An 18158-nucleotide genomic window follows, 5' to 3' on the forward strand; every position below is an offset into this window, starting at 1 on the left:
AAGATTGACCTGTGAAAAAGTATATGCTTGAATTCTAGAAAGAAAACTGTTCAAAACATATGACTATTGTTTCAATTATTATTTTCTTTCTTCCTTTACAGACTTTTGTGTAAAATCCATAAAAATGAATATCTAGGCTTCCATACCTTAACTAAAAATAGAATTCACTACAACCTTCCTATCATAAACCAGGAGATCTAAAAATGAACTTCATCCAGTCTGGTTGGAACTGATGGGATTTTAATTCCTTGACGCACAAGATGCCCTGGGATGGCCAAGCTACTTAGTGCTTCTTTTTTTTTTTTTTTTTTAACTTATTATTTTTTTTAATTTTATTTTATTTTTAAACTTTACATAATTGTATTAGTTTTGCCAAATATCAAAATGAATCCGCCACAGGTATACATGTGTTCCCCATCCTGAACCCTCCTCCCTCCTCCCTCCCCATACCATCCCTCTGGGTCATCCCAGTGCACCAGCCCCAAGCATCCAGTATCGTGCATCGAACCTGGACTGGCAGTGCTTCTTAGTGCTTCTTTTATTGTATTTGACCTCAAGTCTGACCAATGCTAAGATACCCATTCTCCAGCAATCTCCAAGCTCTCTTTGTCTTGGATCTCCTTGGTCTAACTCCAAGAGTTTACTGACTTCACTGGCGGCTAAAACTCTGAAAGGTTCCTGTTAATAACAGCAGGGCAGAAGTAACTACAGGCAGAGCGACGCCATGGAAGACAGGAAACCAAGTTGCCTCCTGGCCTTCCACTAGCTCTGTAACTCTAGTTACATCACTAACACATTCTCAGCTGTGTTTTCCCCATCTCTAAGTTAGCAACTGTAATCACCTTCTGCTCAAAATTGTTATGAGCTGCAAATAAAGTAATAAGGGAAGTAACTCATAGAGGATATGATAAATTTTTTCATTGTTTTTCTTAATAATTAACGAGTGTGGAGCAAGTGTGTAACCAGCAAGTTCAGTTCCCTGGGCTTCTTGAGGAAACGAGGGCAGGCAAATCTCAGTGTTCACAGGTAACAAGCAACTTCACTCATCACAGCTTGCTACATGTTTGTCAAGCTGAGTCAAGGCTTCCAAACACTACTCACTGATGGGCTGTTCTGCAGGTTTCAGTCAACCGCAGCTTTCTAACCACCACTGAGTATCTGCAACAACGAGCAATGAAGATTTTGTTGAGTCCTCAGACATTCAGGGGTGCCCTGCAGGTCTAAGTCCTTCTCATGGAAATAGAGGTTCCAGGGAGGGTTGGCAATCCCCTGGAGGAACAAGAAAATTCCATTTGTTCCAGGCCATTTGATACTGTCTAAGAGAGATGTCACTAAAACTCAGAAGTGAAGGAAGTGCAGACTGCCTTCCTGACTCTCGGGAAAAGTTAGCTCCACCATAAAAGTACCAAAGGGCAGAGCCAACCTGGAATTCTACATCCTCCAGCATCTTCAGTCTCTGAGGTATAAAAAACAACTCCATCTGAGGACGTTTCCACATCCATTTGACTCCTCTTCACTCCCTCCCCCACCCACCTCCATTGCAATCAAATGCCTCTGAAATTAATGGACTCCAATGGATTTTGAATACAGAGATGAAGAGAACGTTCACTATGGTCCCTTTCTGTGATTATAAGTGCTCATGACTCTACTTTAGTCAAGAAAGGAAGAAGCTGTTTTCTGCTTCCTGTATTGAAACACCTGAAATATGACCCTGTTTAATCTTTCAATCAAAAGGAACTAAAACTGGAATCAAGGATTCAGTCTGCTTCTGAGGGAAGGATCAAGACTTCAGCAAATAGAAAAATCGGTTTGACATTGTTGAGAATTCAGGATACATCCCTGTGTTAAGCAGGCACCCTAATTCAGTTCAGAATCTTCCCCTGGCAGCATGGTGGCAGGGACTGTTCACACAGGCTCACTGAAAAAAAAACATTTACCAGTGGTGAATTAAAATCAGAATTTCTGTTCCCTAAGCTCCTGTGCTTCAGTAGGTAGAAAGAGGCAAAGAGGGAATAAAAAGAGAAAAAATATTTTATACTTAAAAGAGTTAACAGTATCCATGTAGGTTGCATGTCTGAATAAAGCTAGAAGGGGATATACAAATAACATCTCTCCTCATACACATATTTGAAAGAAGTCAAAAGTCTACTTCTTAAGTCTCTCAGAATAATTCTTCAAGAATAATCATTCCACTATCATATGTAAAGTAGGTAGTTAGTGGGAAGCTCCTGTATGGCACAGGGAGCTCAGATTGGTGCTCTGTGATAATCTAGAGGGGTGGGATGGGGTGGGTGGAAAGGAGGCCCAAGAGAAAGGGGAATATATGTATTCAGTTCTGTTCAGTCACTCAGTCATGTCTGACTCTTTGCAACCCCATGAACCGTAGCACTCCAGGCCTCCCTGTCCATCACCAACTCCCAGAGTCCACCCAAACCCATATCCATTGAGTCAGTGATGCCATCCAACCATCTCATCATCTGTCATCCCCTTCTCCTCCCACCTTCAACCTTTCCCAGCATCAGGGTCTTTCAAATGAGTCAGCTCTTCACATCAGGTGGCCAAAGTATTGGAGTTTCAGCTTCAGTATCAGTCCTTCCAATGAACACCCAGGACTGATCTCCTTTAGTATGGACTTGTTGCATCTCCTTGCAGTCCAAGGGACTCTCAAGAGTCTTCTCCAACACCACAGTTCAAAAACATCAATTCTTCAGCGCTCATCTTTCTTTATAGTCCAACTCTCACATCCATACATAACTACTGGAAAAACCATAGCCTTGACTAGATGGACCTTTGTTGACAAAGTAATGTCTCTGCTTTTTAATATGCTGTCTAGGTTGGTCATAACTTTCCTTCCAAGGAGTAAGCATCTTAATTTCACAGCTGCATCACCATCTGCAGTGATTTTGGAGCCCAAAAAATAGCTTATTCACACTGTTGCACAGCAGAAGCCAACACAATATTGTAAAGCTACCAGGGAAGTTGTAAAGCTATTACCTCCAAATTAAAAATGTATTTTAATTAAAAAAAATATTCCATCATTTCCATGGAGTCAGTCCCCTCTCCCAAGTCCTTCCCATCTAGCTCTAACCACCATCCCATACCTCCTTCAGCCTCTACCTTGGCTGTTCCAATCCTATGAAAAAGTTCTCTAAATTTCTATTCCCTCAACTCTAAGATGAGGCTAATTATACTTTTATTGGAGGCTTGTGCAGAGAATTGAGTGAAATACTATGTAAGTAGCTCTTGAACAATGCTTGGCACATAAAATGTCCTCAGTAAATAAACCATTAATGTTCATCTATCATTAAAAATTCTGATTATTTTATTTTCCTGTTTATAATCCTAAAATTACATTCCAGAGCACCCAGAATAAGTTCAGACTTCTAAGTTTAGTTTCTATGAACTTTATAATCTGCCTACTTTTAGCCTCATCTCCTTAATCATCTCAAATGCCACATCTTCCCTAGACATGTGGGACAACTGTGGTTTTCAGCACATACCATAGTAGGCCCTCAGCATATCCACATGGCTGTCATCTCTCTTGAATTCCTTTATTCTTTTTATGAGCTAGAAGATTCCTATGCATCTTTTAAAACACAGATCTCATCTCAGAATCGGATGGAAAATGTCCTCTTTCCCCACAATTGTACCTACATCTTTGAGTCAGGACATCAAAGCTTTTGTCGTCTTGTTCTATTTGTGCTTCTTAACTTGATTCTCTATACCTACCCCATCAACCCAGTACCATAACTTCTATCGGGACAAGGGTCTTGTCTATGTCTTCACGTCACAGCCAGTGTTCAATGCAGATAGATGAAGGAAGGATAGAAGGAAAGAAAGGAGGGAGGGGTAAGAGAGGAGCAAACAGGAAGATAAAAGTTAATGGATGAAAAATGGAAAACTAACTCTATTTCTTACTATGTTAATGTTCCTTGGTATTGGTTGTTCAGCTCCCAAAAGCTCACAGACCTTCATTTTCCTGCATCAGGAGATGTTACAATCCCCTATATGGACAGTTCTGGTCTTCGTCTTCCTGCAGACAGTCTCCCAGGCGGCTTTCATTCTGTACTCTCTATTCCACCGAATCCTTGCCACCAGCCTTTTTTTTTTCCTAACCCACTGTGATCTGCTGATCTTCATCCTAACAAATGATCTTTTATGAATTCTGGAGAGATTTATCCCTTTGACTTTTTACAGTGCCCTTTCAATGATGGGAACAAACGGACAGCCTGTGACAAGAGCTGGAGGGAGAAGTTTGTGCTTTCCCAGTATTACTTCCCAGTAACTCGGGGATTCACTGAACAAAGATAATTGAGCGCCTGCTCTTTGTCTGACAGTGCATGATGCACAAGAAGTACAAAAGCTGATAAGTGATGGTCCTAGTTTGGGAAGAGCTCCCAGATGAATGAATTCTTTCCGCTGACATTGTTTTGAGTCCCTCCTGTGTATCAGGCACTGTACTTGCTGCTGGGGAAACAACAGTGAACAACAGAAAAAGTCCCCCTTTTCAAGGCAGTGACACCCTAGAAAGGAAAGCAGACCATAAACATTCAGGATGCTCTGAGGATAAATGAATGAAGCGGAACAAAGGTGAGCACTGGGAGATCAATTATCCACTGGAAGTTGACCAATCAAGAGGTGACTGTACACTTCTTAGAGTAGGGTGGTAATGGTGGTTAAAAACAAACAAAAACTACTAAATTCTATAGAGTCAACTGAATCTGCTGACAGATTGTTTTATTTCTTTTTATTTAAAAAAATTCTGGCTGTGCTGGGTCTTCGTTATGGCACATGGGCTCTAAAACTTGTGAGCTCAGTAATTGCAGTGCAAGGGCTTAGTTGCCCCACAGCATGCAGATCTCAGTTCCTTGACCAGGGATCAAACCCATGTCCCGCTGGACCACTAGGGAAGTTCCCATGCTGACAGATTAAATGCAAGTTATTAAAGCGAAACATGAGTCTCCCTAACGTAGGTATTTTGGATTATGTATCTAAGAGAAAAAGAGCTGTCTTTACTTGAGTTGGAAAAGTCAGCAAGATGAGTAGGTTTTTTCAGTGAATCAGGAAGCAAGATCATGATCAGAGAGTAAAGAATAGAGAGGAAATGTGGAGAAGAGAGGCGAACTGGTTGTCTGGGAGAGTATTTAATTGCCTATTCCCTCTGAGGTTTGAAGTTTAGAGGAAGATGAATGATAAAATGTTCAACATTATGCAGTATGCTTGAGATGCCTAGAAAGAATAACAGCATTTTTATATAATCACTGTGAGATGTAATCACGAAAAGACATACGGTGTACATTTCAATAAGGATGTGTTGTGTTGGTGGAACTGTAATAGTGATATAACTTATCACAATAGGGCTTCAGGCCATTATTCTCCTGTATTAGAGTTAAGACGGGAACATTTTGTATTTTAGGAAAGAACTGTTTTATTCTTCATGAATTAAGATAAAGGACCACCAATCCTTTAAGAATATGATGCTTCTTTACAGCAGGAGAACTTATAGATCATGAGTAATGGCTTATGTTACAGAAATAAATGAATATTCACCAACAGCAGAAAAGAGCATGGTTAACTCCTCTTTGCAAGGACATTAACTTCTTGCATGTCCAGCTTTACTAAATATTAACTGCAGTTGAAAACCTGTGAAAAGCAAAACCTTCAGTCCATACATTAGAAGAATTAGAATGCATCTCAAAGTTTATCATCTGTATTTTGACCAAGGAACACTGGGTGGATTTTGCTAGTGCTTTATGTAGGATGTATTGAGTTCTTATATTTCAATAAATAGAATTTATCCCCTGTTTACATGATAAAAAAAAGTGTTTTAAGATGGAATAAATGATGAACGGTGGCAAATTTTACTGTTGGTCAAAATAAAATAAAGGCCGAGGTTTACCTTTGAAGTTGACCGTTTTAGAGTCATTGGTGACCATGACAAGAGCAGATTTTGAGAAGTAGGGGGGAAGAGAGCCTGATAAGAGGAGGTTTCAGAGAGGATAAAAGGAGAATAACTGGAAATATAAATATAAATAAGCCCCTCCTCTAAAGGGTTCTCTCAAAGAAGAACAGAAAGATAGAGTCATAGCTGCAAGAGCATATAGGACAAGGGTGGGTTGTTTAAATGGAAGATCCCATGGTTCCTTTGAAAGCTAACAGAAATGACACAGTGTGAGTAGAAGGGATAGTGCAGGAAGAGAGAAGTCATTGAGAAGTAGAGGGAAAATGGAAACTAATGATGAAATAGAGGAATTGGCTCTAGATAAAAGGAGGGAGAACAGATCAACCATGGTCACTGGAGATAAGGCAAAGAAAAGATGTATTAGATCTACTAAGGGAACATATCAAGTTCTTTTTTGGATTTTTTTTTTTTTTCAGGGAAATACAAAGCAAAGTTGAGACTGAGAAATGGGGAGATAGTGGAGGTTTGGGAGAAAGCAGAGGTATAAACTAGTTAGTCTCCTGGGACAATTTTTAATTGTCTGTCCTCTCTGTAAACAAAATAAAAAACAAAATATTTTATTTTGTTTAAAATGCTGGTTTTGACCGACTAAATTGATTTTCTAACACATCGCTGGATCACTATTCACAGTGTCAAAATTCCACCCTGAGGCAACTCTGCCCTATAGAAAAGTGGGCAAAACATCAGTGTGACATATTCGGAGCTACTGGGAGGTTTTAAACATTTGCAGTGACTGGAAAGATTGTTGCATTGGTAGTGTACAGAATGGATTAGAACTGTGAGGCTGGAGGTGAAGAGTGCTAGAAGATTATCACCATAGTCTTAATAAGAGATTATGAGTACAGGAACTGGGCATTAAATTTGTGGATTGGCAGCAGGAAAGATTTAAGAGATAAGTAAATAGAATTAGTGGGATTTGCTCATGATTCTATCTGGATGTTTGGTGTTGATGAAAGAGGTGAAATGACTGAGAGAGAAGATTCAAGAATATTTTCCAAGCTGTCCGTTTTATTTGCATGTAGTTGCTGATAGTAGTCTCTTATGATCCTTTGTATTTCTGTGTTGTCTGTTGTGATCTCTCCATTTTCATTTCTGATTCTGTTGATTTGATTTTTCTCCTTTTGTTTCTTGATGAGTCTGGCTAATGGTTTGTCAATTTTATTTATCTTCTCAAAGAACAAGCTTTTGGCTTTGTTGATTTTTGCTATGGTCTCTTTTGTTTCTTTAGCATTTATTTCTGCCCTAATTTTTAAGATTTATTTCCTTCTACTAACCCTGGGGTTCTTCATTTCTTCCTTTTCTAGTTGCTTTTGGTGTAGAGTTAGGTTATTTATTTGACTTTTTTCTTGTTTCTTGAGGTAAGCCTGTATTGCTATGAACCTTCTCCTTAGCACTGCTTTTACAGTGTCCCATAGGTTTTGGGTTGTTGTGTTTTCATTTTTATTTGTTTCTATGCAATTTTAATTTCTTTTTTTATTTCTTCTGTGATTTGTTGGTTATTAAGCAGCCTGTTGTTCAGCCTCCGTATGTTGGAATTTTTAATAGTTTTTCTCCTGTAATTGAGATCTAATCTTATTGCATTGTGGTCAGAAAAAAATGCTTGGAATGATTTCCATTTTTTTGAAATCACCAAGGCTAGATTTATGGCCCAGGATGTGATCTATCCTGGAGAAGGTTTCATGTGCACTTCAGAAAAAGGTGAAATTCATTGTTTTGGGGTGAAATGTCCTATAGATATCAATTAGGTCTAACTGGTCTATTGTATAATTTAAAGTTTGTGTTTCCTTGTTAATTTTCTGTTTAGTTGATCTATCCATAGGTGTGAGTGGGGTATTAAAGTCTCCCACTATTATTGTGTTATTGTTAATTTCCCCTTTCATACTTGTTAGCATGTGTCTCACATATTGCAGTGCTCCTATGTTGGGTGCATATATATTTATAATTGTTATATCTTCTTCTTGGGTTGATCCTTTGATCGTTATATAGTGCCCATCTTTGTCTCTTTTCACAGCCTTTGTTTTAAAGTCTATTTTATCTGATATGAGTATTGCTACTCCTGCTTTTTTTGGTCCCTATTTGCATGGAATATCTTTTTCTAGCCCTTCACTTTCAGTCTGTATGTGTCCCTTGTTTCGAGGTGGGTCTCTTGTAGACAACATATATAGGGATCTTGTTTTTGTATCCATTCAGCCAGTCTTTGTCTTTTGGTTGGGGCATTCAACCCATTTATATTTAAGGTAATTATTGATAAGTATGATCCCATTGCCATTTACTTTATTGTTTTGGGTTTGAGTTTATACATCCTTTCTGTGTTTCCCGTTTAGAGAAGATCCTTTAGCATTTGTTGGAGAGCTGGTTTGGTGGTGCTGAATTCTCTCAGCTTTTGCTTGTCTGTAAAGCTTTTGATTTCTCCTTCATATTTGAATGAGATCCTTGGAAGGAATGGATAAATTCTTAGAAAAGTACAACTTTCCAAAACTGAACCAGGAAGAAATAGAAAATCTTAACAGGCCCATCACAAGCACGGAAATTGAAACTGTAATCAGAAAACTTCCAACAAACAAAAGCCCAGGACCAAATGGCTTCACAGCTGAATTCTACCAAAAATTTAGAGAAGAGCTAACACTTATTCTACTCAAACTCTTCCAGAAAATTGCAGAGGAAGGTAAACTTCCAAACTCATTCTATGAGGCCACCATCACCCTAATACCAAAGCCTTACAAAGATGCCACAGAAAAAGAAAACCACAGGCCAATATCACTGATGAGCACAGATGCAAAAATCCTTAACAAAATTCTAGCAAACAGAATCCAACAGCATATTAAAAAGATCATACATCATGACTAAGTAGACTTTATCCCAGGGATGCAAGGATTCTTCAATATCTGCAAATCAATCAATGTAATACACCACATTAACAAATTGAAATATAAAAACCATATGATTATCTCAATAGATGCAGAGGAAGCCTTTGACAAAATTCAACATCCATTTATGATAAAAACCCTCCAGAAAGCAGGAATAGAAGGAACATACTTCAACATAATAAAAAAAAAAAAAGGTTTAAAAAAAAAGGGTTTATATATGACAAACCCTCAGCAAACGTTATCTTCAATGGTAAAAAATTGAAAGCATTTCCCCTAAAGTCAGGAACAAGACAAGGGTGCCCACTCTCACCACTACTATTTGACATAGTTTTGGAAGTTTTGGCCACAGCAATCAGAGTAGAAAAATAAAAGGAATCCAGATTGGAAAAGAAGTAAAACTCTCATTGTTTGCAGATGACATGATCCTCTACATAGAAAACCCTAAGGATTCCACCAGAAAATTACTAGAGCTAATCAATGAATATAGTAAAGTTGCAGGATATAAAATCAACACACAGAAATCCCTTTACACTAACAATGAGAAAACAGAAAGAGAAATTAAGGAAACAATTCCATTCACCATTGCAATGAAAAGAATAAAATACTTAGGAATATATCTACCATGAGGTGGATGAAACTGGAGCCTATTATACAGAGTGAAGTAAGCCAGAAAGGAAAACATCGATACAGTATACTAACACATATATATGGAATTTAGAAAGATGGTAACAATAACCCTGTATACAAGACAGCAAAAGAGACACTGATGTATAGAACAGTCTTTTGGACTCTGTGGGAGAGGGAGAGGGCGGGATGATTTGGGAGAATGGCATTGAAACATGTATAATATAATGTATGAAACGAGTCGCCAGTCCAGGTTTGATGCACAATACTGGATGCTTGGGGCTGGTGCAATGGGATGACCCAGAGGTATGGTATGGGGAGGGAGGAGGGAGAAGGGTTCAGGATGGGGAAAACATGTATACCTGTGGCAGATTCATTTCGATATTTGGCAAAACCAATACAATATTGTAAAGTTTAAAAATAAAATAAAAATTTAAAAAAAAGAAACAAAAGACCTATATATAGAAAACTATAAAATACTGGTGAAAGAATCAAAGAGAATGCAAATAGATGGAGAAATATACTGTGTTCATGGATCAGAAGAATCGATATAGTGAAAATGAGTATATGCCAGCAAATTTGGAAAACTCAGCAGTGCCCATGGGACTGGAAAAGGTCAGTTTTCATTCGAATCCTAAAGAAAGGCAATGCCAAAGAATGATCAAGCTACTGCACAATTGCACTCATCTCACACGCTAGTAAAGTAATGCTCAAAATTCTCCAAGCCAGGCTTCAGCAATACATGAACCGTGAACTTCCTGATGTTCAAGCTGGTTTTAGAAAAGGCAGAGGAACCAGAGATCAAATTGCCAACATCCGCTGGATCATGGAAAAGGCAAGAGAGTTCCAGAAAAACATCTATTTCTGCTTTATTGACTATGCCAAAGCCTTTGACTGTGTGGATCACAAGAAACTGTGGAAACTTCTGAAAGAGATGGGAATACCAGACCACCTGACCTGCATCTTGAGAAATCTATATGCAGGTCAGGAAGCAACAGTTCGAACTGGACATGGAACAACAAACTGGTTCCAAATAGGAAAAGGAGTACGTCAAGGCTGTATATTGTCGCCCTGCTTATTTAACTTATATGCAGAGTACATCATGAGAAACGCTGGGCTGGAAGAAGCACAAGCTGGAATCAAGATTGCTGGGAGAAATATAAACAACCTCAGATATGCAGATGACATCACCCTTATGGCCAAAAGTGAAGAGGAACTATAAAGCCTCTTGATGAAAGTGAAAATGGAGAGTGAAAAAGTTGGCTTAAAGCTCAACATTCAGAAAACTAAGATCATGGCATCTGGTCCCATCACTTCATGGCAAATAGATAGGGAAACAGTGGAAACAGTGTCAGACTTTCTTTTGGGGGGCTCCAAAATCACTGCAGATGGTGACTGCAGCCATGAAATTAAAAGATGCTTACTCCTTGGAAGGAAAGTTATGACCAACCTAGATAGCATATTGAAAAGCAGAGACATTACTTTGCCAACAAAGGTCCGTCTAGTCAAGGCTAAGGTTTTTCCAGTGGTCATGTATGGATGTGAGAGTTGGACTGTGAAGAAAGCTGAGTGCCGAAGAATTGATGCTTTTGAACTGTGGTGTTGGAGAAGACTCTTGAGAGTCCCTTGGAGTGCAAGGAGGTCCAACCAGTCCATTCTAAAGGAGATCAGTCCTGGGTGTTCATTGGAAGGACTGATGCTAAAGCTGAAACTCCAATACTTTGGCCACCTCATGTGAAGAGTTAACTCATTGGAAAAGACTCTGAAGCTGGGAGGGATTGGGGGCAGGAGGAGAAGGGGATGACAGAGGATGAGATGGCTGGATGGCATCACTGACTTGATGGACATGGATTTGAGTGGACTCCAGGAGTTGGTAATGAACAGAGAGGCCTGGCGTGCTGCGATTCATGGGGTCACAAAGAGTCGGATATAACTGAGCGACTGAACCGAACTGTCCTCTCTGTGGAATATTTCCTGCAGAACACCACCCCCACCCCACCGCCATCAAATCCATGAGAGCCTTTATCATGGTTACAGATGGTGATGGAGAGGGGACCTCTCATTCTAAATCTGGTTAATTCCATCTTCTCTAAGACCTCAACCTTCTGGATAAGCCTAGGAATGAGGACCTCACACAAGATAGATGAATACTGATTCCTTCCATGGGAGTTTTGGCCCTGGAGATGAATGAGTCCATCTCCTTCTAGAAAGTCTTGATTGGTGGAAATGCAAATCCTATTTCATGTCATGGGAAAATGAGAAGCACATCTGTGGGGGTGAGGCTGGGGAAAAATAAAACATATGTGCATAAATCACAAAGTGAGAGAATCCTGAGTGCCTTGTTAACCCTAATTCTAGGCATTCCTGAATCCTAGTCCTTCGATTGCAAGAGGATCCTTAATAGCTCTTGTTATTGTTCAGTTACTAAGTTGAGTCTGATTCTTTTGAGACCCTATGGAATATAGCCCTCCAGACTCCTCTATCCATGGGATTTCCCAGGCAAGAATAATGGAGTGGGTTGCCATTTTCTTTTCCAGGGGATTTTCCTAACCCAAGGATAGAACCCGAGTCTCCTGCTTTGGCAGGTCGATTCTTCACCACTAAGCCACGGGGAAGCCCCCTTAATAGTTTATCATACCCCTTTTGGCTTGACATACTTTGACTTTGGTTTCTATCACATGCAACTGGAAGATTCCAAAGTAAGCCATGCTCCATCATGGCCAATATTGTGAATAAGCAGAATAGGCACTAAGGGTATATAATGTGATAGATTCAGGAATGTGAAACTTCTTGAGCAAAGCATCTTCCCCCAACTCACCAACTGTGATTTATGAAATTCCACGATAAGGGTGAAAGGGAATTACCATTTACAGAGCATTTCAGGAGTCTAACCCTAAGCCAGGTGTCTTAAAAATATTATCTCATTAAGATATTAATATTATCTCATTAAGTCCTTTGGCACTGGAGAAAAGCTTATTCTTCCAGAGCCCATGGAAGAAATATCTCTTCCTAAAATGCATACATATGTGTCTAAAATATTATTGCATATGCTATTATTCTAACTTAAGGTGAAAGTACATTAATTGTGATATTTATAAATATTGTTTTTGTTGTTCAGTCACTAAATCATGTCCAATTCTTTGTGACCCCATGGACTGCAACATGCCAGGCTTCCTTGTCCTTCACCATCTCCCAGAGTTTGCTCAAACTCATGTCCATTGAGTTAACCATCTCATCCTTTGTACCCCACGCCCTTCTCCTCCTGCCTTCAATCTTTCCTAGCATCAGAGTCTTTGCACCAGAGTATTGGAGGACTTTAGCATCAGTCCTTCCAATGAGTATTCAGCGTTGATTTTCTTTAGGATTGCCTGGTTTGATCTCCTTGCAGTCCAAGGCACTCTCAAGAGCCTTCTCCAGCACCGCAATTCAAAAGAATCAATTATTTGGCACTCAGCCTTCTTTACAGTCCAACTCTCACATCTGTACATGACTACTGGAAAAAAACACAGCTTTGACTATACGGACCTTTGTTGGCAAAGTGATATCTCTGCTTTTTAATATGCTGTCCAGGTTTGTCATAGTAAATTATGATTAAATGATAAGAATCAGAGAGGTAAAATGTGAATTCTTGAGCTAGAGACCAAGACATTGAAAATAAGATTACAGTAGACAGAGGGCTGGAAGTGTAGTGGCAGCCATAAAGAACACAAGAGCAGACAGAGGTAAATCAAGCATAAAATGAAAAGCTGTAGGCAGTTGCTGAAAGAAACACATCCAGACATATAAAAAAGTATCTGGGAAGGAGAGAGACTGGTGTGTGGCAATGCCTATTACTGGAATCGGTTATTGTGCAGTATGTCAGGTGAGCATTCTCCACTGGATTATAAGGTTGGAAGGGATTACACAAAAAGGAATGTCCTTAGTTATCAGAAGTTCAAAAGAGAAACATCCGCCTGGATTCAGATTGAAAGCCAGCCATGGAAGAAATATGTGGTACAAAGAATAAATGTCCATAAAAGCCAACTCTATCTCATGGAAAGCTTTTTATTTTCAGTTAGAATAAATAACAGGATGTTGTACTTACTGAAATTTAGCCACCAAACAGAAAGATATCCAATGTATATACATTTATATATACATGAGATAGATACATGAGATATATACATGAGATAGATATTGGATATCTCTTTGATTTGATAGTGAAATTAAAATGTAAAAATATGAATATAAGTAAATATGTGTATTTATGTGTGATACTTTATAAATATTATTATTATTATTAAGGAAGAATTCCTGGGAAGGATTCAATGTCAAAGGGGCAAGGCTGTCATTTGAAATGCATAAATTCTTTAACAATGAGTTCCCTGCAGAGAAAAAGGTCAATAGTAAAATCCTTACACTCACCCCAGGTTTGGAACTAGGAAATCTACCCATTTAAACTACTTATTGGATAGTTTAAATCTTTGTTCTAGAATTTTGCTTTTCCCAGCATTCAGGCCGTGCTGAAGGAGAGCTGTTTATAATCTGAGAATGTGTGTGCTAAGCCACTTCAGTCCTGTCTGACTGTTTGTGATCCCATGGACTGTAGCCCACCAGGCTCCTCTGTCCATGGGATTCTCCAGGTAAGAATATTGGAGTGGGTTGCCATGCCCTTCTCCAGGGGATCTTGCCAACCTAGATATTGAGCCTGCGACTACATCTCCTGCATTGGCAGGCAGGTTCTTTACCACTAGCACCACCTGGGAAGCCACAATCTTGGAATGGTTCATCCAACTATTCGAGGCTCAGTTCTCCCTTCCCAATTTTCTTTTCCCATCTGAGTCTCATTTGAGAGACTTGTCCTTAAGCAGTTCTCTAATCAAGGTGTAGAAAAAATATTTCTGAACAAAAGGAATTATAATGCTTTTCAAAATGGCATATTCAAATGTAATTTGAAAGGAATAATCTGAAAAGTTAACATTTTGCCCATTATCACAGAGACAGAGAATGCTAGATCTGAAAAGGAATTTAGGAGCCACTTCATACAAAATGCTTATTTCGTTCATAGGTAAACTAAGGCCCAGATAGCCAAAAAGACAGGACCACTGTTCACAGTGACCTAACCGAACAATTAGAAGGAGATCAGAGATGTTCCACAGCACCAATTTCTTCTGAAACACACCTTCTAGGACTTTTTAAGAACTTTCATAAACTCCTGATATCATTTGAATCTACACATTAATAGCCAACATAAAAAAGATCACTAAAAGATGATTAACTAATTAAAAAATCTCAACAGCACATACCCTTTGTGAATGAAACTAAACAATTCATTAAAATTGGAAGTGGGCAAACTGTATATCATAAAAGTAATGCTTTATTGTTAAATGTATCCATGTACTACATAGATGATCACCATAAAGTTACCCCCCGGATCCTATTTATTATAGAGTGACCAAAAATGGCTCTGGAAAAAAAAAAATAGCAGTACCCTAGAAGGAGTGGTTACTAACAAAGAATATCCAACTACTGGTCTTTTTTCCATCAAGAGCACTGGCAGCAGAGCACAACAACAGATCTTCATCCAAGAAGATAGCTGACAAAATATAGACTAGCTGGACAGGGACAGCAGAACCAGGAATTTTATTAAATTCAGGAACTGTTCTGAACAGAAAATGTTTGTTAAAACATAAGAATGAAGGCACTGATTAAATAGTCAAATAGGCTAGATTTTGCTGAAGTGTTCCCTTCCCTCAGATGGGGTGGGATGCAGAGATAGAAGATGTCAACCAACTAGACAGGTGTCCAGAAACTCAGACAAGGTCTTTTTCAGGGCAGTTAAGGAAGGATGGAAAGAGAGGAACCTCAGGAAGAAAGGTAAGAGATGAACTCTGCAGAAATGTGAGGAATACGGGAATAAAGTTGAGGCAGGCACCAACAGAGAGATCATCAAGAACACAGATTGGGTGAGTATGTTACTGGGTCATGATCAGACCTACCCAGTGGACAAGAGATGCTGTCAGGTTCAGCTGGCCAGGTCATTCTGTCTTAACAGACCCTCTGATGAGGCAACCTGGGGCCTTAGCCTAGCCCAGTGACCATGAATCATGTGCTTCAACACTAAGCTATTTTAACATAATGCCAAATGGAAGTGAAGAAAATAGGGTGCCTGCCCAAAGGAGCAGAAATAATGGGCCAGCTCTCCCTTTGGTGCATTAACCTTCAGGGGAGAAAAGAGCTTTAAGGACAGAGGATGCAGCAGCTTCTCGGGCATTAAGAAGATTAAGGGAAATAGTATTGGACCGAAGCAGAGAGGAAATGGTCTGCCCGTCTCAGAGAGGACATTTCTGTTGCTATTGCCCCTATTAACCACCTTCACCCTTGGTTCCAAATCGGGCAGGGCCAATGGGATTTGTTAAGCCAATATATCAAATTAGTCCTGCTGAGGAGACTCTGGAGGAAGGCCTGGAGCCAAAGAGTGCTGTGAAATTTATCTAAGTGACAGGACACTTACAGGTGAAAATGGAGTTTCTAGCTGCCACTGTAAACAACAAAGCTAAAATGATGCTAATTAGAAAGCCTGCACCTTTAGCTCCAGGAAGAAAGAAAGATTCAGAGAGCAGACCAATGTCCACCTAAAGTCTTTATTACCAGGCTGGAACTTGGGTGAAAATGTCTTGAACACAATCAGAAATTCAGAGATTTCCAGCACCGTTAGGAGGACATGAGGGCTACAATGATGCACTCCTTCCACATTCACTGGATTAAGAATGATCAAGGTCACACAAATATTGCAAAAGCAAATAAATTGTCTACTTAGCTTTAAAGCAAGCGGATGTGGGAAGATATTCAGCAGCTAAGTAAACCCTGAGAGGCCCTGAGGGGACCCTTCAGCATGGAAAGCTTCCCTTCCATCATCCTCAGGATGTAGGAGGTATAAATTGTGCTTAGCAAAGCCATAAGAGTCATCCAAACTTCTCACTGCAATGTGGTCACCTTCAACAGACCACAGCCAAACACATTCTACTGATTTATGCTCTTGAGGGTTCACAGCAAGTTCATCTTCTTCATGTGGACCAGCTAAGCCCTCCCTCTCCCCAACCAAACTTCTCTGTCTCAAGTACGCTTTCTCAGGAAGCAGGCTGTAAGAGTTTAATGTGCAGAATGTTTACCTAAGAGAGGCTTAAGTTTCAACACTGGGGCAAAGATGGAAAAGAAGCAAGATCGGCCAAAGTTGAGTCATGACGCAGATCTATGACAACCTCAGTCAATGTCATGGCAGTTCTGATGTAAGATGTGTCTTCAGAGTTGTCCTGAGCTGGGCCAAGATGGCCAGAACTTTAAACCCTCCCTGATCAGTCACTGGATGTGGGCTACTCCAGGAAAGGGTACAATCAACAGGCAGGGCAGCTTATTGTGACTCAGCAGTCTCTGAGGAGCTGAGAGCTGAAGGCTGGTATTGACAGCATCCCAGTAGCTAGAGCAGTAGATTGTTCCTTAAAGGCAGATCTGGATATGGCACATCACATTGTCCATCACATGCTGTCCACGTGTTTCCTAAATTCCCACACAACTCCAGGAAGCAAACATGAATTGAAGTTTGAACCTCCCCAACCTTTTTAAAAGCAGAAACCATAGGAGGAAAAGAAAAAATGCCAAGCACGAAAAATGTTTTGATGCCAAGCACCTTGAAGAATTAAAGTAACAGCCTCTGGTGTTGCAATTATGAGACAAAGATTGAAAGGTGGCTTTGCTTTAAATCAATGATGGCATCACCGATGAAAGGGACATGAGTTTGAGTAGGCTCCAAGAGTTGGTGATGGACAGGGAAGCTGGTCCCATTGCTGTCGTCCATGGGGCTCAAAGAGTCAGACAAGACTGAGCGACTGGACTGAACTGAACTGAATGTCTTCCCATTGTGCCCCTTCTGTGAAATGTTCACAAGTTTCACTCAATCAGTGACTTCCTGTTAAGGGTCTGCTATGTGATCAGCATTGCACTAGATCCAGCTGCGGGAGATGCTAGAGAAACACTCAAGAGGATCTCTTAACTTTGAGGACATTTTGGTCTATATGGGAAGAGAGCATAAACACACAAGGGCATAGGAGAACATCTTTTTGCTCAACTACAAGCTCTTGGCAGGTTGAGAGAGCATAGTATAACGTGGAATAGCAAATTTTTACTTAATTACAGTATGAACTTGGTCACATTATTGAAGTGACATTGATCAAGGCAGTTACATCTCTAAGGACCAGTTTCCTTTTTTATATTGAAGTATTTGTTGGTCATAATATACAAATTACAGGTGTACAATGTAATGATTCACATTTTTAAAAGGTTATACTCCATTATAGTTATTTTAGAATATTGGCTATATTCCCTAATGTTATACAGTATATCCTTGTAGCTTATTTTATACATAATAGCTTGTACCTCTTTTCCTCCTACCCCTAGACTGCCGCCCCCAACCCCCATCTAGCGTACTTAGCTTACCAGTGTGTTGTGAATAAATAATTCAAAGGTTGTAAGCATGCTTTGTAAGTTATGAGAGGCAATGCAGACATTTGCTGCTCCTTTCATGCCCCACTCTTAGTGAATCAGAGAAGGAAGAGAAAAACCGCTGAGCTGGAAGAGTTAAGAGATTTCAGAGGAGAGTCAAACATTCGAGCAAGGGCTGCGAACTGGCTTGCTTCTGTGATGTATTCTTGGTGACGTTAGTCCTGTCT

General features: G+C 39.7%; 1 protein-coding gene across 1 annotated transcript in view; it reads left to right on the forward strand.

Moving 5' to 3' along the window:
- CYYR1 (cysteine and tyrosine rich 1) overlaps positions 1-18158 on the forward strand; it is a 200272-nt gene that overhangs the window by 157764 nt on the left and 24350 nt on the right. The gene's annotated exons all lie outside the window — the stretch shown is intronic.

This window comes from Bubalus kerabau, chromosome 2, assembly GCF_029407905.1.
Source record: "Bubalus kerabau isolate K-KA32 ecotype Philippines breed swamp buffalo chromosome 2, PCC_UOA_SB_1v2, whole genome shotgun sequence".
Lineage (NCBI taxonomy): Eukaryota > Metazoa > Chordata > Mammalia > Artiodactyla > Bovidae > Bubalus > Bubalus kerabau.